At 38.7% G+C, this 26,243-nt stretch overlaps 2 long non-coding RNA genes across 2 annotated transcripts in view; both read right to left on the minus strand.

Annotated features, from left to right (window-relative positions):
- Positions 1-14,979: 14,979 nt before the first annotated feature.
- Positions 14,980-18,365, minus strand: LOC146325734 (uncharacterized). The gene is made up of 3 exons (XR_014770749.1): positions 18,220-18,365; positions 15,210-15,297; positions 14,980-15,108 (listed from the first exon to the last, which is right to left on the minus strand). It is a non-coding gene; the product is annotated as an uncharacterized LOC146325734 (long non-coding RNA).
- Positions 18,366-19,377: 1,012 nt separating this feature from the next.
- The window catches only part of LOC146325735 (uncharacterized), a 79,899-nt gene continuing 73,033 nt past the window's right edge, over positions 19,378-26,243 (minus strand). Inside the window, exons 5-7 of the long non-coding RNA XR_014770744.1 lie at positions 22,104-22,249; positions 20,014-20,107; positions 19,378-19,504 (exon numbers count right to left, since the gene is read on the minus strand). This is a non-coding gene — a long non-coding RNA (uncharacterized LOC146325735). The remainder of the gene's footprint in view (positions 19,505-20,013; positions 20,108-22,103; positions 22,250-26,243) is intronic.

A 26,243-nucleotide genomic window follows, 5' to 3' on the forward strand; every position in this document is an offset into this window, starting at 1 on the left:
AGGAAATCATGGTCATAGTCCATCATAAATGATAATATTAATAAAATCACTTCAATATGACAAGGAAGAGCCAAGATGGGAGGAGAGGAGGTTCTCAGAGGAACCTCAGACTTGTATCCTACCAGTCTGTTAGTCTAACCCTCACTGTGAATCTGTCACTCACTGCTGCAGATTAAACCAGGAGTCAAAAGGTCTCCAGCCTTTAAACGCCTTACAAAAAATCATCGTCTTCTTAAATCTCCTTGTCATCTTTCTACTGTCTGAGTTTTTCACTGTTCCACCAAAAAGACATTTCTCCTTCAAACTTGTTTACATTACAAAACCTGCACATTGGACAAAAGGTCAAATTCCCCAACATCACAAAAAACAAAACAAATATCTCAGAAAAGCCAATTATTAAAGTCCAAAATACCCAACCCTTATTTTGAGAACCACTGAACTAAACTATCAAACAGTGTATAAAATAGAAGTGAGGACAGAAGTGTGTTTTACGAGGATTTAACACACCTTGGTTCAGTAAAAAAAACTTGAATACAGAAGGTCTATAGTTGTATTTCTGTTTAAAAGGGGAAACAGGTGTGAAAGTATTTAATTTCTTAACACTTCGTGAGTTTGTTTGGTTTTTGGGAACACATGCAGCAAATGTAACATAGTGAATTCACCACATGCACACGTCTCCCAGCTGAGTCTTGAGAGGACAGGAGGAGGTGATGAAGATATCGCCTATCAGCAGTTGATGGGCTGGTGGTGGCTGATGGGAAAATTTTAACATATCACCCAACCATATTAATGCATTATGGTGGACATCTAGTGAGAGTTTTCTTATTGCTCATTAGTAGTGCAACACATGGATGTTTTGTATAGCAAGAAGTGTTATGTTCCTGCACCTCACCTTTATGATCAAATAAAGACAACACTTGTCAGAATTGTTGTCCTGTATGCAACATTAATGTCTTTTCTCAGTCACAGGCCTGTTAACCCAGTGAACTACTTGTGGTGGGTTTCAGTGGTGTTTTCTTTTTTTATATACCTGTGCTACATTTTTTGTGGCCTGCGCTACAAAACTTCCTAACTCTGTTGCACCAGTGCTGTGAAGCACAAAAACCTAATGTACAGCACAGAATCCATAAACTATATCTCAGAGAAGAAAGCATCCTGATTTTGTTATTCACAGTCTGAAGATGTCCAATAATCATTGACTGTAGTAGTGGATACATTTATATAGTCTTACACCTACAACCAGCCAATTGAGGGCAGCCATAATACTGATGTGGCCCGAGAAGAAATCAAGTTTGACACCCTGTGACCCTGACACACTCCATAACAAACCCCTCTCCTACAGAGAGACAAGGAAGAGAAACCAGTCAGGTCTGAGATGTGAGACCAGAGAAGGACCCCTAATGGAACACAACCACCATCTGCACTGTGCTGACCTCTACACAATTATGCCTTATAACTATCACAGTGTTCTACCTTTGGATATTTTTGCACAGTTTTTGTATAGGAGTCAAAGTATAAAGAATTGAATATACACATATTACATTTATTAAAATACATATGTTAACATGTGGAATTCTACAGATCTGAAACTGGATCCTGATCTAGATCACTTTAAACTCAAACTGAAATTCAACAGTTTTTGACGAGGAATCAGTTATGCAGTCATAAATAATTTGGTGCTTCTTGTTCCATTATGTATTGTAGTTTGTCTTTTATGGGTGTAACGATTCACTCATGCGTCCGATGCATCAGACTATAATGTATAAATAAAGATATGAGTGCATCGGTTCAGACGGTCCTGCATCAGTAAAAAGCTGAACATGAATCAGAAACAAATCGATGCAGAACTAGCGTATCAATACATCTCATTAGGATCTGCATACGTTTAATTTTGGGATCAGGGAGCTGCCACTGTAACTTTCCTCCGTTTTCTCTCTCCTCCTGTCTCTGCCTGCTCCGCAAAAACACAAAAACAAGCGCTCCCTCCTCCCTCTCCTGTGTCTCTTCTTCATTTGCTCAAAACAGATGGCGCTGAAAACAGCGATACAAGTGACATAGTACTGCGTTGCACCACCAAACTTTCATAACACTTAAGTGTAGAAAGATGAGAAACGCTGCTGAAGATCATTTATGTAAAACATGTCTGACAGCAGAGAACAGAGACATGAGTCTGACCACAGAAACGTCATGTCACTGTGAGAGCAGGAAACACTTCACTGTTCCTCCACACTGATCAAAACCACAACACTCTTCATATGAAACAGAGCAGCACATCATCTTACTGCAGAAACACTGATATTTTAAACACTTTTAAACTTTCTCATTTATCTCATCATGTAACTGTGTGTAACGGTTCATATTTCTTGTAAACACAGCCAGAACACTGTGCTTCATATCAACCTGTGACTAATATGAATTAAAAACTAGTCTGGTGTTATTTTAAATAATTCTGTACATTTCATTATTTCTGCAATGACAGGTCCACCCCCAACTCTCCCGAAATTCACCCATTCCTGTCACTATAACTAAATCCAAACCTGATCATTGACTTTATGCTGCTGACAAACTCTGTCGCCCCCGTGTGGCAAAAAGGTGTAACAACCACAAATAAAGTCCTGGTCCGCTGGTGAAGCGCAGTTAGCAACAATCAGCCATCAACAATCAACAATCAAGATCTTCGTATTCACAGCAGATGCATTTCCTAGTCGTGTACATCAAGGTGGTAACAGGTCTATCGAAATATATGTGTTTAAATGCAATACACTCTTCCTTCTTGTCCTTCGTTTTCACCCTGGACAAAGGAAATAATATACGGGCGGGGACTAACTCGAGAGTTACAGCGGTAATCGATCTCATCAACACACACACACACACACACGCACACACACACGCACACACACGCACACACACGCACACACACACACACACGCACACACACACACACACACACACAAATGGCTTCAACGGTGTTATATGTAGAATTTGTTACCCTATTTAAAGAAACGATGGCATTAAAAGGTGCATACGCTCGAGACAGGAGGAACCGACTCCTACTTTCTGTTCTAACATCTTTCAAAATAAAACCATTCCTAATGCACTTTTTTTTTTTTTACTTCTTCTGATTTTTATTTCTATTTCTATCTACTTTTATTTCTGATTCAGGTTTTGCATAATACTATTTATATAGTTTTTTTTTTATGTAATCACTGTCTACCATTTCTGTCTCATAAAGCAAATTGTACACTTATATATATATATATATATATATATATATATATATATATATATATATATATATATATACAAAGTTTATTATTATTATTATTATTATTATTATTATTATTATTATTATTATTATCATTATTATTATTATTATTACTACTACTACGACTACTACCACTATTAGCATTGTTGTTGTGGTGGTGGTTGTTGTGGTGGTGGTATCAGCCATGTCATGTATCTAACAAACACAAAATATAAAGTCAGTCAGCTGTCAACACACAAGTTGTAAGAAAAATTAAAACTCCATATCGACTCAGTTAGGTGAAAAAGTAAAAAGCATGAGCTGGTCTGTGCCAACTCTTACATATCAATATTTTGTTTACATACTCACTGATGAATAAATTCAGTGAATTTAAAGTTACTTTTCTTTTTCAGCTATACAGCTACAGGTGGAATGACAGCATTAAAGTGATGATAAAGAACAGGTCAGGAAGATTTATATGATTTGTGAATTTCAAAATTAAAATAGACACCAAGTCAAATATATTAATCCTCTTATGCCTACATGAACAATCCTGCTTTTATTTTGAAGGTCTGGGAACCGTTACTTATAGATGAAAGTGAAAGTAAGGCAGGTGAATTCTGGTCCTCTTTCAGCTCTGCACTTGAATGTACATGTTTTTTTTAATGACAGTTCATGGAAGAGAGGAACTTTTCTTCAATATGCATAATCTGAAATATGCTGACATCAAGTTGACTCAGTGTATTTGTAGAGGTTATATAATGTTCTGTATTTGCACATTTTGCATGCAGAGCTCTGTGACCTTTGCTTTATCCTAAAAGATAACTACTCAACTGTTTTCATTTTAACAGTTTAGTTTTCTGTGTGTATACTTCCTGTGATGTGTAACACTGGTTTACATTGTACTGCAGCTGCCCCTGAATGTCCTGTGGTTGTTGAGGTAGCATTGACTGTGGAGCCACATCTGGGTTGCCAGATGCTGCTCTGTTGAGGTAAAGAATCCTGTAAGTTATTTAGCAAGCTTTGTATAATATGTACAAACTTATTTTATAATCTAGTCTCTTTTTTTTGGTCATTTCCCTGGCTGTGTCTGTGCTTCCTGGTAGCACTCAGGTGCCCCCACCCTCAATCTGTGGCAAGTTGACATTGGCAATTGGTCCTTTATTTGCTTTAATCATGTTGTAATAAACCAATTCATCTTTTTATAACTTCTGTTTAATACATTATATGTGGGGAACCCATGTCACCCTTTACTTTTACCCAGGAATTCTAACCACAGCTGGCGTTGTCCGACATGAGGCCTGTTAGCTTCATTAATTTGCCTCAGTTACACTCATTAACAAAAGCTTAGCAATTAGTGGTAGAAAAAAATATATCATATGTAGCATTTTAAACTATAGAGACTACACATAATAAACTGATTACAAAGTAATTTTTATACTTATTCACCTGATGAAGTTCACCTGGACTTTCTTACACCCTCTGTCTACATTGTGAATGTGTATTATGTATTTTGTTATTTGAATTGAATACATAACTTCATCAGTGCCAAATCTATTTTATTCAGGTAACATTTTTTTTAAGCCGCCTGATGTGTCACTGCAGCCAGGTGAGTACTTTATTTTCTTTATACTATATTTCTTTGTCTTTAAAGGGGATAACTCATATAACATGTAACACTGTTGAAGCCAGTTGTGTGTGTTGTTATGGTGGGGTTTTTAGAGACTGGCTGATAGCTTACGGGGTCCACATGTTGTGAAGAACACATAGGTAATGTGAAATAAGGTAAAAAAAAATTTGTTCTCTTGTTAGTGATTTGCACAAACAAATATACTAAACAAGAATACAAAAGATTTTTGTTGTTTGATGATTCATAATTAATTGATTCATGATTAATTTTTAACAGGTTATATCTTACTTCATCACTGTAATTCTCCTTCATTCTCCACCTCATTTTACTGTTTACTCACAAACTACTTTAATCTCCTCGCCGTGCTTTTCCCCGCAGTTCTTTTCCCTGCACACACACACACACACACACACCTTCACCCCTGCAGGTCTCTCACAGCTCACACTATGATCTGTTCAGTTTCTTCATTAGCAGGATCCTTCATGAAGTCGCCCCTAAAAACACAACTCGTGTTTTTTCTTCACCTCCAGTTCTCTTTCACAGCAGCAAATAAACCATGTGTGGCCGAGGCTTGACAGATAATAAAACAGAAATAAAATCAAATGGGTCACTGTATATATTTTGGGTGTCTGGGTACATTGTAGTGATTTTAGACAAAAGTTGTTTTTGTTTTTTTCACCTGTGCTCATATTGAAATATTCAAATGACTGTTGCAGCAGCGAATCTGTTGAGGTTGGGCTGAACTCTAATCAGCTTCTTTCACTGTCAACCCAAAGTTTATAACATGGTCAACCAATGGTGCACATTTGATAAATTTGGTACAGGTAAACTCACCTGCTGACTCTTTATAGTTCTCAAGGCTGACTGGAGAGTTTACAGCGAAGCAGCTGAGTGTCTGATGGCTTTGTTTGAGCCACTCTTTGACTTGTGTGGTATTTTGAAAAGTGACATCATGTTAGATTTCTGTGTCTAATGTAGAGAAGAGTGTTTAGTGATTTGAAAAACACTGTTTAGTATTTTGCAAAAAGTGTGAGGCTGAGAGTGAGCGGTTGTGCAGATCTGGGCTCAGGTTTTGCTCTTTAAGCCTGGCTTTTTGCACTTGTCTATTTTTTCATGGATACATACTTTGTTTTTCTTCTGCTATAAGATCACTGCCTACCAACCTGCCTGCCTTTTTGTCCCTCTGCCTGCTCTCTGCCAGCCGAACCCCTCCAACCTTGCTTGTTCCCGTGCCGTCACACCATCTAATGTCTGTAGCATGAGTGTCCCGTGAGAACCACGTATCTCTAAAAAAACAGAAAACAACCTTTTTTCGGCTTTTGGATTAAAATGTTCAGTATTTGCCTCTGGGATGTAGTGTAGAAGCATAATGTTGGATAAATTGGAATTAAAGTATAAAATAAGTACAATGCTTGATGTAAATGTACTTGGTTTGCATCACTAACAGGTGTGAATTTATGTTTGTTGATATGTGTTCTCCAGTGCCTTCTGTGCACTTTAAGTTCTTAAGATATTTCATCAGAGGTGCAAAAACATTTTGGTGGGTGATGAAACAAAAAGCCGCCCTTCCTCCTGAACCAAGCTGCCCGAATTTGCAAAGACATCACAGAGACAGTCCTCAGTCAATGAACATTTCAGTGAGACACACTGCTGTCTGTGAAATATTGATAAATGAGACAAAATTTCATTAATTAGAAGAGAAATAATTAATATTTACTACTGTACATGCAGTGAAACAGACTTAGTGATAACAGTTAAGAGATTATAAAACATACCTGTTCAGGATTGTTTGCATTTCCTTTTATAGCTGTAATAAAACATCTCCAATGAAAAACACTGTAATCAACAATTTTATGACGTGAAAGACAATATTCTCTATTATCTATCAAAAACATTTGACTGTTTTTTATTGTCTGAATGCAAATCATACCTGGGCTTTGAGATTTTTTCTTCACTTTGAGACAATATAATACAATCAAAGCTGCTTCAGTTGATATAAGAATCAAAAGCATCACAACAATGATGATCACAAGTTCTGTCTTGTCTGAACTTTGTTCTCCACATTCAGCATCAGTTGAAACAGTTTCTGCTTTGATCAGCAGAAGATTAATTGTTTCACATCTGGAATGACAGAAGGACATTTTTGACAGGAACAATGTGCAGAACATGATGAAGAATTCATGTGTCTGATGTGAAGCTTCACTTACTGTGTGTGTGTCTGACAGGATGTAAATGTTCCATCTGAATATGTTCCATCACTGCAGTCAGAACACTCAGTGTCTCTTGATGATGTTCCTGTACAAACACACATTATACATGTGATAACATGCACATCCAAAACTGACACTGGAGGAGTGTCTACAGTGTCACTGGTTGAAGTGTATGTCCACTGACATTGTTGTATTTAATGTGTTTGAAGTGAGAATATGTTACATGGGTAAAGTCCTACCAGAAACACTTCATCACAGCTGGTGTCTAAAGCCTTGAAGAAATCACACCATGACAAGTGGTATAAACCAGGGCTGAAGAAAAAAAATGTATCCCTCATTTTGAAATGAGAGTTTATTCCTTTATTTTCAGATCAACTGAATCAAACAATGAGGAGAAACAAGGTGGAGAAACTACAGTTTACAGCAGTGCTTGTGCTTTTTGGCTCCAAAACAAAGTACTGAGAATAATGAGACACAAAGAGCTTTAAATCCAGACAAAGTCACACTGTGTTGCTCTGCATTTGTTCATTTGTCAGATTTGTCATTTTCCACTAAGGTTTTAATAATATGGCCACAGACCTACCTGCATCACAGCTTGTGCAGTAATAACACTGATTAATTCCAGTTGGCCAAGACATGAAGGTTCCTTCAGTGCAGAACAGACAGGAAGTAGATCAGAACTCTGTGCAGTCTGTTTTAACTCCACTTCCGGTTGAAAAGAAAACCAACTATTTAATTTCATGACATATAATATTGCTGTTCAATGAAGATATGTAACACTGAGAATAAGGTGACATCCACTGCTGTCTACTACAGTGTCATTCTTATTGCTACCACCAGGTGACGCCAAAGTACGGAAACAAAAATATTGATTCTGGTAAGTTTGGTAAGTTTGGTTGACACCAGGCAGTAAAACTAAACAACCTATATGTAACTACCAAAGTTAAATACCACATCAATATCCAGTTGGATCTTACCAGCAGGACACACAGGACAGCATTCAGTCCCTGTCCAATACTGTGATAGATGACATGTTTTCATATGTCCTCTGAGGACATTCATCACTAGAATCTGTGAATCACATGAGAGTCAACAAGGCCGTGTTTGTATAATTTGACAGTCACTGGAGTCATAAGAGTGAAGACATTGTATGGAGCAGCATGAGGTGAAACCTCAGCAACATTCCTGTGATGTGTCCTCATGTCAGGGTTGTTGACAGGTGAGTCTGTTTCTGTTTCCCATATTCACACAACATACACACAAAAGTGTGTGAACTACACTGCAGACTGGAGTGTGTTACAGTGAGAGAAGGGCAGACATATTTGCTCTTCTCCTCTGTCTCATCTTCTTCTTCATCTCCCTGCAGGTCTCATGCATTATGGTGCATTCAATTTAAAGTTTAATGTCATAATTTTGACTTGCCAGTTGAAAATTTGAAGTTTGCTGTCTGCTGTAGTGTAAAACATTCTCAGATTGTTGTAAATTGTTGTTAATAACTGAAGATAAAAGTAATCCTGGCCATTCAATATTCAGTGAGAGAGGATCATAAAAAATCAAAATAACAAATGATCTTTTCAGCATTGTTGCAGCTGTCAGAGGTTTTCTTCAAAACATCATTTTATTCAAAACAAAAAACAAAAAACAGATCCATGTAGAGATTACACTGACTGCAGAGCAAACTGTTGTCAGTTTTCTGCAGTGAACAGACAGTCTGGTACATGATGTGGAAACCTGTAAAACAATCTGGCCATTGTGTTTTTATTGACTGTGACAATAAATGGATTTTACTGCTGTGCTTAAAGTTCACATAGAGTGAATCTGGCCTGTGACCAAGAAATCACAGTTTACTGATAAAGTTGATGAATCAGTTTAATATGTCATGAAGGAGCAAAGGTGAGAGGAGAGGAGGCTCTCAGTGGATCCACAGGTCTATCTGACAAGTCTATTAACCCTTACCTTACTTAGTAACACAAACCTTTTTGGCTGATGACCCCTTACAAAAAACAGCATGTAGCTGCTTCTTGTCACATTTCACCAAGAGACATTTCTGTACAACGGCCAAAGAGGTCAAATTACCCAACGTCTCACAAAAAGCACAAGAGCAAAGTCCAATATATATAAATATGTGTAGCAGAAGTAACTAAACCTCAAGCAAAGTTCTGTTTACACATTAAAACATCAGTATTAACAATCTGATCATGTTAGAAAGTTTCAGTTCAGTTTTTTCATGCAGATCTAGAACTTTTTACCCAGAACACTTTAGTACTTTTACTTAGACCTTAAGTAACTGATTTTTTTTGGGTACTTGGGTCAGTCGAAACAAGTTGACAACACAACACTGACACAACATCACATTTAAAGTTGTGGTGAACGTGATAAGCAACACATCCAGCCGTTCCAGACTGACATTAGTATTCATGTTGTGTTTGTGTCCATCTGATGATTTATTGTCTTTTAGCTCTGTCTTTGGTCTCTGCCTGTGGGACATATCTGTCTCTTTAGCTGCTGTGTTTGATTCAAAGACTCTACAGTTCACCAGCTAGTCTCTAACTGTTAACTAAACAACAAGCTGAGGCTGGATATAAAGTTGAATTATTAACTCACTGTGAGCTCTGATTATTTTACACTGCTGTGTTGGTACTTTTACTGAAGAAAAGGATCTGAGTACTTCAAGAGGTACTGCACACTTAGCTTTTGAGCTGTAAACTAAACTATATCACTGTACTGTCATGAAACACATCAGTTTTTGTTCACACTGACATTTATTAATAAACTGACAAAAATCATGATTTGATGAGTTGAAAATGTCTCTGTTGTTGTCTTACTGCTCCTGGGAGACGTTTGTTGACTGATAAGTTGAACTGTCTCAAATACAGGACTTCAGCAGCTGGTTTCACAGAGATGTTTTAGACTAGTCTATAGTGTTAGACTAGACTAGACTGCTAGACTAGCAGTGTTGGGAAAGTTCACTTTCTACATGAACTAGTTCAAAGTTCAGCTCACAAATTTTAAAATGAACTAGTTCAGTTCATAGTTCATAATTCAAAATTTTGAACTAAGTTCACAGTTCCAAAAATGAACTAGTTCATAGTTCTTTTTTTTTATATGTTGCTGCGAGCTATTATTTTTCAAAATTATTGCCACAGCCCATATAGAACCACAGACAGCAATTATTTTATCAGTTTTAACACTGAAACTATGCATTAAATGTCATCTTCATATCCAATTTTGAATCCTTATCCAACCAGGGTTTACATTAGCATTGAGGGGACAGCATTTGTTGCCGTCCATTCATTCCACACTAGTAGCAGCTGCAGCTTTCACCCCTACTGTATATTGTCAAAAACATGAGGAAAAACTTGCTGCTTTGAATGGTCTTTCTTAATGGGGAATTATAAAAACTATTGCTACTATACGCAGTTAACGGGTTTATTTTGTTTGTCCACAAAACTCTGCTGGAGTTTCAGCAGTGCTGCAGAATCTCTGAAACAATGGAAGTGAAGGGTAACCAGTTTTCAAATGTAAAAAACTAAAAAAAAAAAAGAAAAAGAAAAGAAATACCTCCACACTGCTCGTCTGGAATCATTCAAGTCTCCATCAATTCTTAAGTCCTGACACACCGTTTGCACACCACACACACACACACACACACACAGTTCAGACAGTGTCCACGTGAATGTGACTCCAAGTTAAAGATCTACAGTGAAGATTCAGGCTGAAAACACAGTGTAAATAACATTTTTTTAGTCAGCTTGCTGTGTCGGGGCTTTAGGAGACTTGAATTACACCAGACGAGCAGTATGGAGACATTTCATGTTTTTATTCTGTTGTTTTTGAAGTTTGAAAACTGGTCACCATTCACTTCCATTGTTTGGGAGATTCTGGAATGCTGTTTTCCTGTGAGTAGATGATTGCTGAATTTTCAGTTTTGGGTGAATTATCCCTTTAGGTCAGTGCTAAAAGCTGCCTGGAAATGTGAAAATATTACTATGTAATGTGTTGTTATAAATAAGTAATTTATTTAACACACAACTATAGTGGAGTTTTACAAAGAATCTGACAATGTACAGTCTTGGAAAGCTGGGTGAGACTTTTAGTCTAGATCACTGGATGTACTCTGTGAGTACAAGTCTGCCATCAGGCGATTTGTTTCAGTCGGCACAGCAGCATCCACTATCTGCATTTTCTCTTTCAAAGTCTCCAAGAAACAACAACATACCAGGTACTAATCTACACGCTGAAAATAGCAAATTAGTGCCGGAGACACAAATGGTACACAACTAAATAAACTAACAGCTGTTTCCTTTTCTTTTGCAGTGATGAAGTCATTCTATTACCAGAGCTTGTCACACTGATTCTGTCCCTGCATCCTGGACCTCGTGCTGCCCAAGACGACTGTGATTGGTTTAGAGAAATACAAACAAGGCAGGGCGCTTTTCCAACCTCATAGTGCTGAGGAGACACATCTGAAGACTAAGACTCACAAAATGACCTTTTAAAGTGACAAGCATCATACGTGTGTCAGAAAAGTAACAAGACTTTGTGTGCTGTGTGGGCTATGAGTGCCGTAGGTATTAGCAGGTAGTGTCAGTGTGTTATGTAATATTGCGGAGTATATAACTGCAATCTTAGCTCTATGCAGCCATTGTATGTTTTCTCACATGCTTTTGTTTACAGCTCCATAATTTCAGGCTGTCAAGCGATGAGCATAGAGGAACAAACCCACCTGAAGTTTCTGGTCCGGCTGGGGAAAACTTTGTCAGAAGCACTCGGAATACTGCAGCAAGTGTACGGAGATGACACGATGTCATGCTTACGGGTTTTCGAGTGGCACAAGAGGTTCAAACAGGGATGCGAGGACGTGGAAGACGACCACAGGAGTGGAGAGCCTTCAACGAGCAGGAACGAGGCCAGCGTTTGTCTGCCACGTGAGGCAGGTCGTCAGCTGACTGTTCGACTGATTGTAAGTGAGCTGGGCATGAACCACGACAGCATGTGGAAGATCATCACTGAAGATTTGGGCATGCAGGAGATCTGCGTAAAGATGGTGCTGAAGCTGCTGAACGATGACCAGGAGCAGCGCATGCAGGTGTGTCAGGACATCCTCGAGTGTCTCGTATTCTTCCAGCTTCTGACGGAGTTTTTCCCAGCCAAAACTTCAGGTTGGTTCGTTGCTCTGTGCCCATCGTTTGACGGCCTAAAATGAAGGAACTGTTAACAAAAGCTTGTGAAAAAATATACAATGGCTGCAGAGAGCTGAGATTGCAGTTATATACTCCTCAACATTACGTCACATGCTGATGCAACCCACTAATCCCTACTCCACTCATAGCTCACACAGCACACTAAGTCCTGTTACTTTTCTGACACACCTCGTCTGTGGAATACGTGGCACAGTTCCAACGTGACCAAAATAATTATATCTACAGCAGATGGGAAGAGTCTTTGCTCCTCGATGGTGCATTCAAGTTTTACAGACATCACTAATGAGCTTTCCAAGCATTTTATCTATTTTTCCCCACGAGCTTAAAAAACATTTTAAAAAAAAGTCCCCAGAATATAAAATTTCCCAATGCTCAGGCCTGATGGGCCACTGGACTTGCAATACAACGAGGGAAATCCTGCAGCAGTTTTAGGAATTTTGCTGTTTTTCCCAGAGTCAGAAACTAATAAATGCCTTTGGACAGAATTTTGTGTACTTGGAGTGGTCTGAAATGATGTAACAACAATATTAGCTTGTCTTTGCTCATTTCTTGAATGTTTACAGGATCACATAACATAGCCATGATCCCATGGACATCCAGTAATGGAGCGAAACTAAGCAAGTAAACTGGGGGGGCTTTTTCCCAGCTTTGTCTGAGGGGACTTTGGAAACCCCTGCTTTATATATAACATTCATGGTCAAGTTAAGGTGTGTGTATGAGGTAACATACTGTTTGTTTGTTTGTTTTTTTTGGTTTGTTTTTTTTGTGCTGTGCTCATTTTAAAGGAAAACAACCTGACCAGAAATGTTGTAGTTCTTCTGATAACCTTCAAATAATAAACTAATAAACACATACATATAATACATAAAACCATACAAAAACAAAACATACAGCTTTACACAAATATAGAACAAGTATTTTTACATGTGAAAAATATGTACTGCTGTTTTTAATCAGTTAGCTGACCGACAGTAAAATGCGATTTTAAGTAATTTACATTAAAAAGTTGGAATGTTTCACCAAATCAAAACACTGTCTAATTAAACTCTTGGGAACTTGGAATACTCAACATGTGGTCCCACATGCTGCCTCTGTCCTGTACCTCTTTGTCTGTTTGTCCTATCATGTGTCAGTTGAGGACACATTATATCTGCCATCTTTTGCAGCTTTATATTCTGGTTTATGACAGTTTTAAGTCTGTCTGAAGTCCAGGAGCCTCTGCTACAAAGCACATCCAACATAAATCAGGTATCTTTAAGTGATCTAACAAAAGCAGTCAAGGATAAACTCACATGAAGCTGGTTATCACCTCTGAGTCAAACCAGGGTTTCTCAATTTAGACATGAGCATGTTTACATAAACAGGGCGGAGCTTGCAGCATCTGACCAATCGGAGCATGGAGCTCCATGGAGCATGAATCACACTGGCATATTTTACAAATGAAGAGCAAACTATAATTAGAAAAAAATAAAGAAGATAGCAATCACAGCCATTATAATCCAGACTGACACACCGCAAATTATGTATAACAACTTTAATCCCACATTAATAAAAGTTCAAGGCATGAATGTCAGAGCACAGTATAAAACAAACTTGAGGACAAATGTTAAAACATAATTCAAAGCGGTCAGTAGGCTGATTTTTATATCTTTTGTGAAGTACAACAAGAACAGGCTTCAGTTCTTCAATCAGTCTTTGTTGTGGGATGAAATCAGCATATAAAAGCCTTGTCTCTAGTTTCTGTACAGTAAAATGTGAGACAATGATTCAGACTGTAGACCAGCAGTTCTGTAGAGGATGTGTTCAATTTGTCCAGCAGAGCAGGACAGCAAGGACTTCAATTTCTGTACACTGCATGGACAATGTCCCAGCATCCAACATGATCATAACTGGATTCTAGAGAACATTTACTCTGCAGTGTCCAAAAAACTGTCTGCATGCTAATGTCTGAACTCTGCTGTCCTGAGGAGAGAAGAATATTCAGTTTAAGGATGAAAATTTTGTACATCTGTAAAGAGTAAATGGACAGTATTTCTACAGTACTTTTGTAGTCCACTGACGGCTCATAGTGTTTTACAATACATGCTAACTGATGACAGAGGCTGCCATGCAAGGTGTCAAGCTGCTCATCAGATCATTAGGACTTCAGTGTCTTGCTAAAGGACACTTTGACACTCTCTCTGAAGGACCCAGGGAACAAAACAGGAACCTTCTGATTACTAGATGACTGCTGTGACTCTCGAGCCATTCTGTCCCATCAGACATCACAGTGTAGAGTCTGACAGTCCTGTTAATCAACATTACAATGAATCTTACCTCATGTTCTTTCATTAATTGCACTGTAACTGGTGGTTTGTCTTCTTCTCCACTCTGATGATTCTTTCCTGTGATATTTTGCTGAACAAATGACATCATTTCATTAATTCGAAGAAAAAATCATTTCTACTTATTACTGTACATACAGTGACACATGGTAATAACACTAGAGAAAATATAACACATACCAGGTTGGAATTCTCTACAATTCTGTTTCTTCCTGTAATAAAACATAACCAGTGAAAAACATTGTAATCAATAACTTAATGATTGACAGCATTATTAAAAATATAATAGTGTTATTTTGTCTGATTGTAAATCATACCTGTTTGTGACCTTTTTTTCTTCCATATACATCCAGCTGCTGCAATTAATAAAAAAAGCCCAAACACAACAACAACAATGATGATCACAAGTCCTGTCTTGTCTGAACTTTGTTCTCCACATTCAGCATCAGTTGAAACAGTTCCTGGTTTGATCAGCTGGAGATTCAGTGATTCACATCTGGAATGACAGAGGAACATTTTTTACAGGAACATCTGTAGGACACCATGAATTCACTGCTGCTGTAAGAATTCATGTGTCTGATGTGAAGCTTCACTTACTGTGTGTGTGTCTGACAGGATGTAAATGTTCCATCTGAATATGTTCCATCACTGCAGTCAGAACACTCAGTGTCTCTTGATGATGTTCCTGTACAAACACAGATGATTATTATCTAATTCAGCATAGACATGTCACACCCATATATGTCATCAGACCTGTTACTGAAGAAGCTACACTCTTTTAATGTGGATGAAACAGTTTTCTCTTTTATTGAATCAGTTTCAACTTGTCCTGATCTGCTGGTTTGGGAATATTGAGGTCAGGACTAAAACAGATGATATTGATAACCTCTGAAGAACTCTGGGATTCCCACTGGCAGCAACTGTATGACTGAGTGAAAATAAACTGCCTGGCCAAAAAAACAGTCACCAACTGGATTTAACTAAGCAAGATCCTTCTATTGTATAACTACTGCAGTGATTAATATTGTGGAAGAAGATATTTTCTTCTATTTGATCCTTATTTTGTATGTTCTGTTGAGTGAATTTGAGTGTGTCTGTTGAGAGTCAGCCTTTTACATTTATTAGCATACCTCTGTATATGAATCCCCTTGTATTGTGAGGAGAGCCCAGTTGTTCCCTGATATCACACCTTACCTACCCCCAACTGCTCTCCCCTTTTAGTCTGTGTCCCTCTTAATATGAGAACCCACTGCTATTATAATCACAGACTTCCACTTTGGGTTGCTCAGACGCTCTCCCATTGGTTTAGCGCCTAGTTCACATTTAGGAACAAAAGGAAACAAGCTTCCTGAACCTTCTGGTGACATTTGCATTCTAAACCTCCTGTGATTTTCTGCTAACTGTATATAACCTGACAACAACCTGACTCCAGCAGACAGTACCCTATCACCATGTTGTGAGGCTGTCTCCACTGGGCAGTGAATAAAGCTTATCCAGAACAAGCCAAGATCTTGGACCTGAAAGAATATTTTTCTTCAACAATAAGTTTCATCTTGTAACAAGTTATTGAACTCTAACTGATGCAGTGAGGAGCTTCTCATTTCTTTAACAACCATGTCAGAAGACAAATATCCTGTGGTCATGGAAAAGATGTTCCTCTGTTTCAGAAGAGTGAAATTATTGTCCTGCATCAAGCAAAGAAAACAACTAAGGAGATTGATGAAACTACTAAAACTGTATTAAGAACTGTCCGACACATTATTAAAACCTGGAAGGATAGTGATGAACCATCATCTTCAGGGAAAAATGTGGCCCGAAAAAAATCTTGAATGATTGTGATTGTAGATCACTTCAACATTTGGTGAAATCAAATCATAAAAAATCAACAGTAGAACTCACAGCTATGTTTAAAAGTGAAAGTAAGAACATTTCCACACAGTGTGAAGAGAACTCGGGGGATTGGGACTAAACATCTGTGTAACTTTAAGAAAACCACTTATCAGTGAGATAATCAGAAAAAAAAGGCTTCAGTTTGTTAGGGAGCATAAAGATTGGACTGTGGATCAATGGAAAAAGGTCATGTGGTCTGATGAGTCCAGATTTACCCTGTTCCAGAGTGATGGGGGCATCAGGGTAAGAAGAGAGGCAGATGAAGTGATGCTCCCATCATGCCTAGTGTCTACTGTACAAGCCTGTGGGGGCAGTGTTATGATCTGGGGTTGCTTCAGTTGATCAGGTCGAGGTTCAGAAATGTTATGTGTCCAAAAACTGAGGTCAGCTCACTGCCTGAATATAATGAATGATCAGGTTTTTACATCAATTGATTCTTTCTTCCCTGATGACACAGACATATTCCAAGATGTTAATGTCAGGATTCATGGGGCTCAGATTGTGAAAGAGTGGTTCAGGGAACATGAGACACCAGACCTGAACCCCACTGAGAAGCTTTGAGACTTTACACAGTGGTCTGACTCTCCCATCATCAATACAAGATCTTGGTGAAAAATTAATGCAACTCTGGACAGAAATAAATGTTGTGACATTGCATAAGCTTATCAAAATGATGCAGTGGTGAATGTGTGCCATAATCAAAGCTAAAGGTGGTTCAATGAAATATTCCAGTGTGTGACCTCTTTTTTTTGACCAGGCAGTGAATAAAACCAGCATCAATTGATGTCAACCTACCCTGTCCTACCACCTGTCTGCATCTTCAATAAACCTCAACTGGTCTGCACTCTTCAGTGTCTCTGAATCTGACATTCAGTCTTGATTAACAAATATTTTACATGGTCCTTTGGGCTAGAGTTGACAAATGCTATGGATTGAACACCTGGCAGATCCAGTAGACATCCTCAACCACAATCTCATTTAAATGACTATAAAACACACTGCACTGGTTATGGTTATGGAACATCCTCGACTGGTGAGCAACATGCAGCTCCAAAGAGTCGAAGAGCATCTATGACTATCCAAAATATCAGCCAACCACTGAGATGATAATACTGCTGAGATGGCTCAGATGGCAGTATGTGGTAAAGCATGGAGCATTTGAGAAAGTGATCTACAGGTGAGGCAGATGAACAATTTCAGGGTTTTCCATTCACTGAAGGATGCAGCTATCAATGTCTTTCCCTTTCACTCGGGGGCTTTTTTTTCAGTCTGCTTATCAAAAATGAGAAGGTTAAGCTTCTGCTCCAACTCTCGTGTTCCAGTCATCCTGTAGCTCCAGGAAAAATATCCAATTTCACAGGCAGTTTTACTGAATAGAAACTAACATAAAAGCCAGAAAGTAGCACAGTAACTGGGATTTTTCAGTTTGTTTTCCCAACTTGATCTATTCAAATTATGTTTGTGTCTTTCCACTAATCAGCCTCTGTGTTTTTACGCTGGTTGATCATCCTAAAGTTCCATCACTGACGGCTGTAGGCTGACTGGATGGCTCAACTGATCTGATTTAGTGTTTCCTCTCTGCTATCCAGTGGTCACAAATCACCACTTACTGCTTTAACGTGCAAGCTGTCATCACAGTCACGTTCCCTGATCTTTGGTGTTTGACTTAAAATTTAAACTTAACCTATAATCTTAAAGTCAGCTCAAGAAAACCAACCTGTTTGACTGATGTATTGTCCTGGTTGACAGTGTTTGTGTTTCTGTGCTGCCACACAGCCGTCCTCTGCATTTTCTGTACAGAAGTATCCCTCCAGTGGTTCACAAATTGCATCTGATTTTGGAGTACCTGACGTGTTTAGTTTCAAACCGGAGCCTGTTGAGACACACAGAGGTTAAATGTGAACATACTAAAACAAATGAGGTCCTTGTTTCTGCATTCAGTCTGTAATATTAATCTTTACAAAATCAGTCAGTGAGCAGTAAACTCATCAAATGAGCATCTGGATCAGCGACAGTTTTCTCAGTTCTTTCACAGCATTAACAGTGGGACTTACAGTAAGCAGCCTTTCAGTCTTGGCCTGCAGCTGAAATACATGGGACAATATCTGCTACACAGACTGATGTGTGCGATTGTTTGCTAGCTGTGTTTTCTGAAGAGGTTTTTCCACATAGGTCATCCCCTTCACTGTGTGCATATTGATTTTTAGTAAGTGATACTACAAGGACACAGGGTGATTTATTTAGAAATGCAGTTGTTTCTGAGCCTCGTTTACCAGGGTGGAGATATTTGGTGTCCATGACAGGTTGTCTGTGTATAAACAGTTTATCCACCATCTCACAGCCACTCGACTGCAGCCTCCTCAAGCTCATCTTAAGTTAAAAGACACACCTTCAGGTGTGTATGGAAATGAAAGCCCCTGCTGTGCTGAGCTGACGGGCCCAGTTCTACCATGTTTGTGGCCACAGTTGTTGGTTTACAGTGTGAAGTGGAGGGGGCTGAGCACACAGCTGTGGGGGCCTCCAGTGTTTAGAGGTGAGGAGGAGGCAAGACCACTAGTCTGAACTGTCTGGGGTCTGTTTGTGAGAAAGTCAAATAATGCACCGGGTTATACGGTTAACTGGTGCTGACTTAATTAAAGAATGAATCACCTGAGCTTCTTCACTGTCACATACTTACTATTTAGGGCCAGGTAGACGTGCATAGAGAGAAAATAGATATGAACACAGTGATATTTGTGTGTGAGTCTGTGGTCGGTGTAGCAGCTTCACTTGATAAAAATGGATGCACTCTGCTGCAGGCATGTTTCAGCTGATGTGTTGCATTTCAGCTATTAGTCATACATTTCTAGCAATAGGAAATATTAACAGAAATCTACCTTCAAAACAGTTTCTGCAGAGGAAACAGCGTCTTAGTCTATTAGGCTTATTCGTGTAGGTTCCCTCAGTGCAGGGCTGACAGGAAGTAGATTGGAACTGGGTGCAATCTGTCTTGATTCGACTGCCTGTCGAAAAAAAGCCAACCATTTACTTTCATTCTACATAATGTTTCTGGTTAATTAAAACATGTAATATTGACAGGAAAGTGCATGTTGTGACAAGACAAAGGCATGCACCACTGCCTACCAGTGTCAGTCTTATGACTACCACCAGATAAAGCCAATGTAAAAGACCTAACAAGAAGAAAATGGCATAAAAGATGTAACAAGATGAAAACTATGTAAAAGACATGACAAGAAACAGCTGAATAAAGAATGTGTATTTTTTATCACTTTATCCTTCCATGTATATTTACTTATCTGCCATACTGAATTCTACCATATTAGTGTTTATATCAGGTTTCATATCTGTCAGGACATAATATTTTTTGAGATTATGATAAAATGTTTGTTAAACTAAAAAAAAATCCATTCTGTTTTCATTCTTTTCAGGGTTGTTGTAAGTGACAATAATGTAACACAGATAATGTAACTATCAAAGTGAAACAGCCCATCAATATTCATTTGGATCTTACCAGGAGGACACAGAGGACAGCATTCTTTTCCACTCCAGTATTCAGACCGATTACATGTTTGTGTACATCCTCTGAATACGTTCAGCACAAGAATCTGTGAAGAAGAAGACAGAGTTTTTTTTTTAAACCTTTGCAGGTGAGTTATAGCATGAAGTCATACAAGATGAGAGTCCTGTCTGGAGAAAAGAGACGCAGGACATGTTAACGGGGACACCTCAGCCTCGGGTTAGGTGTTGCTGTGGCTGGGGAATAAATTGTGGCTCAGGTGATCGACCAAACACACATCGTGTCCTCGTCCGTCCTCCTCCATCTGCCAAGCTACCCTGCAACCACAGCTGGGAGGGTCACTTTAAAAATGTATTCTGAGACAGTCACTAATCACCTGTTCAAAAATTATAGTTGGTAACATAATCCAAGTATCACAGTATTAAAGTAATGCCTTGATTACTTTATGTTACCTTGGGATTACCTCAATATGAAATATGAAATATTAAAAATGAAATATGGTGAAATTGTTGAAGATGTATGGAGCACATGTTTGGATCTATTTTTCTTGTTTTCACTATCCATTCTTTTATCAACCATTTTCTCCATGAATCAATTAGTAGTTTGGTCCATAAAATGTCAGAAAATTGAGAAAAATGTTGGTCAGTGTTTCCCAAACTCTAAGATGACGTCCTCAAATGTCTTGTTCTGAGAGGAGCAAAGAATCCAGAAAACATTCATATTTAAAAAGATAACATCAGAGAATTTGGACTTTTTTTAAATCAAAAATGACTCAAAACGATTAATCAATTAGCAAAATAGATGCAGATTAATTCAATAATTGACCGATCGTTGCAGCTTGAAGTGATTTATGTTCATTGTTTAGCAAATTTCCACCCAGTGAAAATCTTTTCACTAGAGGTCATGATAATGAATTGGCAGCTGTGTTTGCACTGTGCATATTGTTTTTTATTTTAAAACTGTAATCCTACTAATAATCTCCATTTTTACTGAATGTATCTGTAATCTGATTATGTCTTTTTTTAATCTGCAACTGTAATGGAATACAGTTACCTTTCTTTGTATTCAGATTACACAATCCTATTACATGTAATGTTACTCCTCAAGCCTGCCTACAACACCAGAAGGAAACTCTGAAGAAACCCTAAGATACCAATATTTCAAATACTATATTTAAATATGTTGTATTTGATTTGGCTATTGTCTTCTAATTCAAATTTCTACCCCATTTTCTGTAAACTTTGCTTCAGAAATGAAAGTGTTACTGTCCTCAAAACAACAAAATACAGTTATCCAATCAGATTTTTTTGTTGTTGTCTCCAGGCAGAGAAAGGTTAGAGCGGTTCACTCATCAGTTAGGACTTCAACACTGGGACAGAAAGACAGTCTGTGTGTTTGTTAAGAAAGTGACAGGTGAGTTAACCAATTAATCCAAACAACAGAAGCAGAGTAAATGGCATTGATCAACTGTTTAATACAAGTTTAAATACAGAAAACTCTAGAAAAAACATGAGTTATTCTGCTGTCATTGTGTGGTGTTTGCTGTCCTTTACTGGGTGTATGATACACAATACAAACACACATCACAAGCTGCCTGCTGCCTGCCATTTATCCCAGCAACATGTTTTTCCATTTTACTACATTTGTGGTGTTTGTGGCTCAGTTTAGGCTGAACTGAAGTCCCAGCTCTAATAGTCACAGTTCACCACTGTTACAACACTACAACATTTTCCCAAAAATAAAAAATGAACGTTTATTTTTGCATTTCTTGATTTCAAAGCCACTTTAAAATAAGCATAGACGTATTTTCACACTTTATTTTTAACACAATCCCCACACCCGGCATCCGACCACTAAAAGGAACTTTCCCATAGTTAACACTTTGTCACCAGTGCTATATTTGAAAACAGCATCATCTCAGCTTTTATTCTCATCCAGCCTGCTCTCTACACAAGTTAAAGACAGACAGCTGAAGTGTTGAATGTGAAATGTTTGCAGATGTTTGTCAGAGAGAATCAGAGGGAAAAAAGCTTTACAAAGAAATAAATAAAAGTACAGTTTTGCTATACAACAAGTTACTTTACCAGCATTGATGCAGCTGTCACAGGTTTTCTTCTGAACATGACTGTATTTGTCTTGATCACAGTTTTCACAGGCTGAAGGGTGATCTCACTGAGATCTGAAGGTCTGAAGTAAAATGGTAACTCCATGCGAGGACGACATCTGGAAACTAGAAGAAAACAGATCCATGAAGACATTACACCGACGGCTGAACAAACTGTTGTCAGCTTTCTGCCCTAACACAACGTCTCACATCTCATATAAATGATGAACCTGGTTCACAGAGATAGATACGTGTTGCTGGAACTTTTGTTGAGGCTGGAACTTTCATTTTTCACTTTCAACATGATACAGAATGACTGCTGTGCTCAAAGTTCACAGAAAGTTTATCTTTCCTGTGACCAGGAAATCATGGTCATAGTCCATCATAAATGATAATATTAATAAAATCACTTCAATATGACAAGGAGGAGCCAAGGTGGGAGGAGAGGAGGTTCTCAGAGGAACCTCAGACTTGTATCCTACCAGTCTGTTAGTCTAACCCTCACTGTGAATCTGTCACTCACTGCTGCAGATTAAACTGTACAAAAAATCATCATCTACTTAAAGCTCCTGATCATCTTTCTACTGTCTCTAAGTTGTTGACTGTTTCACCAAAGAGACATTTCTCCTTCAAACTTGTTTACATTACAAAACCTGCACGTTGGACAAAAGGTCAAATTCCCCAACGTCACAAAAAACAAAACAAATATCTCAGAAAAGCCAATTATTAAAGTCCAAAATACCCAACCCTTATTTTGAGAACCACTGAACTAAACTATCAAACAGTGTATAAAATAGAAGTGAGGACAGAAGAGTGTTTTTCGAGGATTTAACACGCCTTGGTTCAGTAAAAAAAAAAATGAATACAGAAGGTCTATAGTTGTATTTCTGTTTCAAAGGGGAAACAGGTGTGAAAGTATTTAATTTCTTGACACTTTGTGAGTTTGTTTGGTTTTTGGGAACACATGCAGCAAATGTAACAGTGAATTCACCACATGCACACGTCTCCCAGCTGAGTCTTGAGAGGACAGGAGGAGGTGATGAAGATATCGCCTATCAACAGTTGATGGGCTGGTGGTGGCTGATGGGAAAATTCTAACATATCACCTAACCCTATTAATCAGTATTAATATACACTCACCGGCCACTTCATTAGGTTCACCTGTTCAACTGTCCGTTAACGCAAATATCTAATCCACCAATCACATGGCAGCAACTCAGTACATTTAGCCATGTAGACATGGTGAAGACGACCTGCTGAAGTTCAAACCAAGCATCAGAATGGAGAAGAAAGGTGGTTTAAGTGACTTTGAATGTGGCATGGTTGTTGGTGTCAGACAGGCTGGTCAGGTTGCTGCTGGTGGTGTAATGGCGTGGTGTAAATAGAAAGGTAGAGAAGCGGGAGACAGGAAGCGAAACAGAGGAAGACGAGTGAGCGAGAGACAGGGAGAGAAACAGAGGAAGAGACAGCAGAGAAAAGTAAGTACACATGGCGCTCTCTAAGAAGAGAAAAGTGGACAGTGAAAACCGAGCTTTCAACCCAGAATGGACACACTCATTAATGTTCATTCTTCCCACTGGGAGCACAAAACCAGCATGTCTCATATGCTCAGAGACTGTAGCTCTCATTAAAAGTAGCAATGTGAAACGCCACTATGAGACAAAGCACAAAGTTTTTAGCCAAACATACCCTCTCAAGTCTAAACTGAGGTCACAGAAAATAAGGAGTCTCAAAGCCCAATATGATCAGTCCACCAGGATCCTGACCCATTCATTCACTGCCCAACAAGGTGCTCATGAATGTTCCCTCAGAGTTGCTTGGATTTTGGGTCAAAACAAAAAAACATTTACTGATGGAGGGATTATCAAGGAGTGCATGAGTGCAGTCGCTGAAACCTTATTTGAGGGAAAACAAAAAGAAGAGCTTTGTGACAGAATAAAGCAAATACCCATGTCAGCATCATCAGCCACAAAGAAAAGTGAAATATTGACCCAGGATGTGCTAGCCCAGCTGGATGAAGCCATTCATAAGATACCATGTGTCGGCTTAGCTGTAGATGAGTCCACTGATGTGTCTGACAATGCTCAGCTGTTAGTTTATGTAAGGTTCTTCAACAAAGACAAGAAAGTGTTCTGTGAAGACCTGTTAGGTGTTACTCCACTTCAGACCAGTCCAAGAGGAGAGGACACCTACCTGGCAATTAAAGAGATGTTAATAAAGAGAGAAATAGAGCCAAAACAAGTGGTTTCAATAGCCACAGATGGAGCCCCTGCCACAATAGGGAGAGAGAAAGGAGCTGTGGCAAGAATGACAGAGGACAATCCCAAGCTTATCTCTTACCATTGCATAATTCATCAGTCCTGTCCTGTGTGTCAGATGAATATGCTGAGGTAGAGCTGAACGATTTAGCGTTTTCTGATCAAAATTGCGATTTCAGACAACGCAATCACGTGATCGCCAAAGCTGCTTTTTTGCAGTGCTCCTGACTAACCCAGGATCTGTTGTGTCAAATATCTTACACATACATGCTGTCTCCCTACCATCCTGCCAAGCTCACCAATCAGAAGCAGCATGCTACTCGTGGACAGGTCACGCTAACCAATCAGTATTAACCTGCACCTCGTGCTTTGTAACATTAATGTGTTTTGAAATGGCTTCAGCAGAACCAGAAGCGGAGTTAGGGGATTTAATCCCCAAGAAAAACAGCACGTCGGCCATTTGGAAGTATTTCGGGTTTGAGGCTGCAGACGTGCACCAGAAACAGGTACTGTGCAAAACCTGTCGCGCTAAAATTGCAACATCCAGCGGAAACACAACCAACTTATACCAGCACTTGAAAAATCACCACAGGCATTTGCATGAGGAGTGCATGATGAAAAAGTCCGGTGAAAAGTCTAGTGAACATGATGCTCAGGCCCATTGTAGCAAACAGACTACAATTACAGCATCTTTTGCCAGTGTAACTCTGTATGACAAGAGCAGCCGAAGACACCAAGAGTTAACGACTGCCATGACACACTACATTGCCAAGGACATGGTGCCTGTTCACATGGTCACCAAAGACGGATTTAAAAACCTTCTCCACAGGCTGGACAGAAGATACGCGATTCCCTCCCGCACCTTCAACCAGGTTGCCATCCCACAGCTGTATGCGGAGTGTAAAGAAAAAGTGGTAACAGAGCTGAAAAATGTGGAGTATTACGCCACAACTACTGATATGTGGTCAAGCAGAACGACCAAACCATTTCTTAGTTTGACTGTGCATCTCGTAAATGACAACTTTGAGCTGATACTTTCCCACTGACCACACCGGAGAGAACATTGCCCTGGGATTGAGAGAGTGTCTGTCAAGCTGGGGTCTGAAAGAAGAGGACCAGATGTGCATCACAAACGACAATGCAGCAAACGTCATCAAAGAACTTGATGAATGGACCAGACCTAAATGTTTTGGACACAGGCTGCATCTTGCAATTGGTAAGTGTGTGTGTGTGTGTGTGTGTGTGTGTGTGTGTTAATTTATTTATTTATACGGATTTAATGTGATGATGTGTGCGTATTGTCTTCAGTATAGTCAGTTTTTCTCTTAATGTTGTTTTTCTTTGAAGCCCTTACAAATACCTAGTTTGAATAATTAATAATGATAACAGATTATTTATGATCAATATTAAATGATGAATGTGTTATGTGCTTTTGATCATTGATTTCTGTACTGTTGTCTATAATATGGTTTTCTTGGATTTACTTTGTTCTCTTGCTAGAAAATCTGCAATCTTGCAAAGTTTACCATTATTATCATTACATTTTCAGCCTGTAATGCTCATTTAATGTTTATGTTCTTGTTCTTTTGTTGTTCAGAAAATGCTGTTAAAGATGATGCAAGAGTTAAACCAGCAACAGGACTTTGCAAACAGATGGTTGGTGTCTTCTCTCATAGCTGGAAAAAGAAGACAGCACTGAAAAAGGCACAACACTTCTTGTTCCATTATGTATTGCAGTTTATGTCTTGTATTGTATTCTGTCTGTATCTTGTTATTGTTTGTACTTTGCACTGTTACTTGTGTTTTTGCTGTACAGCTAGGGACAGGCATTGCAAATTAGCTTAGGCTATAAATGCTATGAT

This window comes from Lutjanus erythropterus, chromosome 6 (genome assembly GCF_056507025.1).
Source record: "Lutjanus erythropterus isolate fLutEry1 chromosome 6, fLutEry1.hap2, whole genome shotgun sequence".
NCBI lineage: Eukaryota > Metazoa > Chordata > Actinopteri > Lutjaniformes > Lutjanidae > Lutjanus > Lutjanus erythropterus.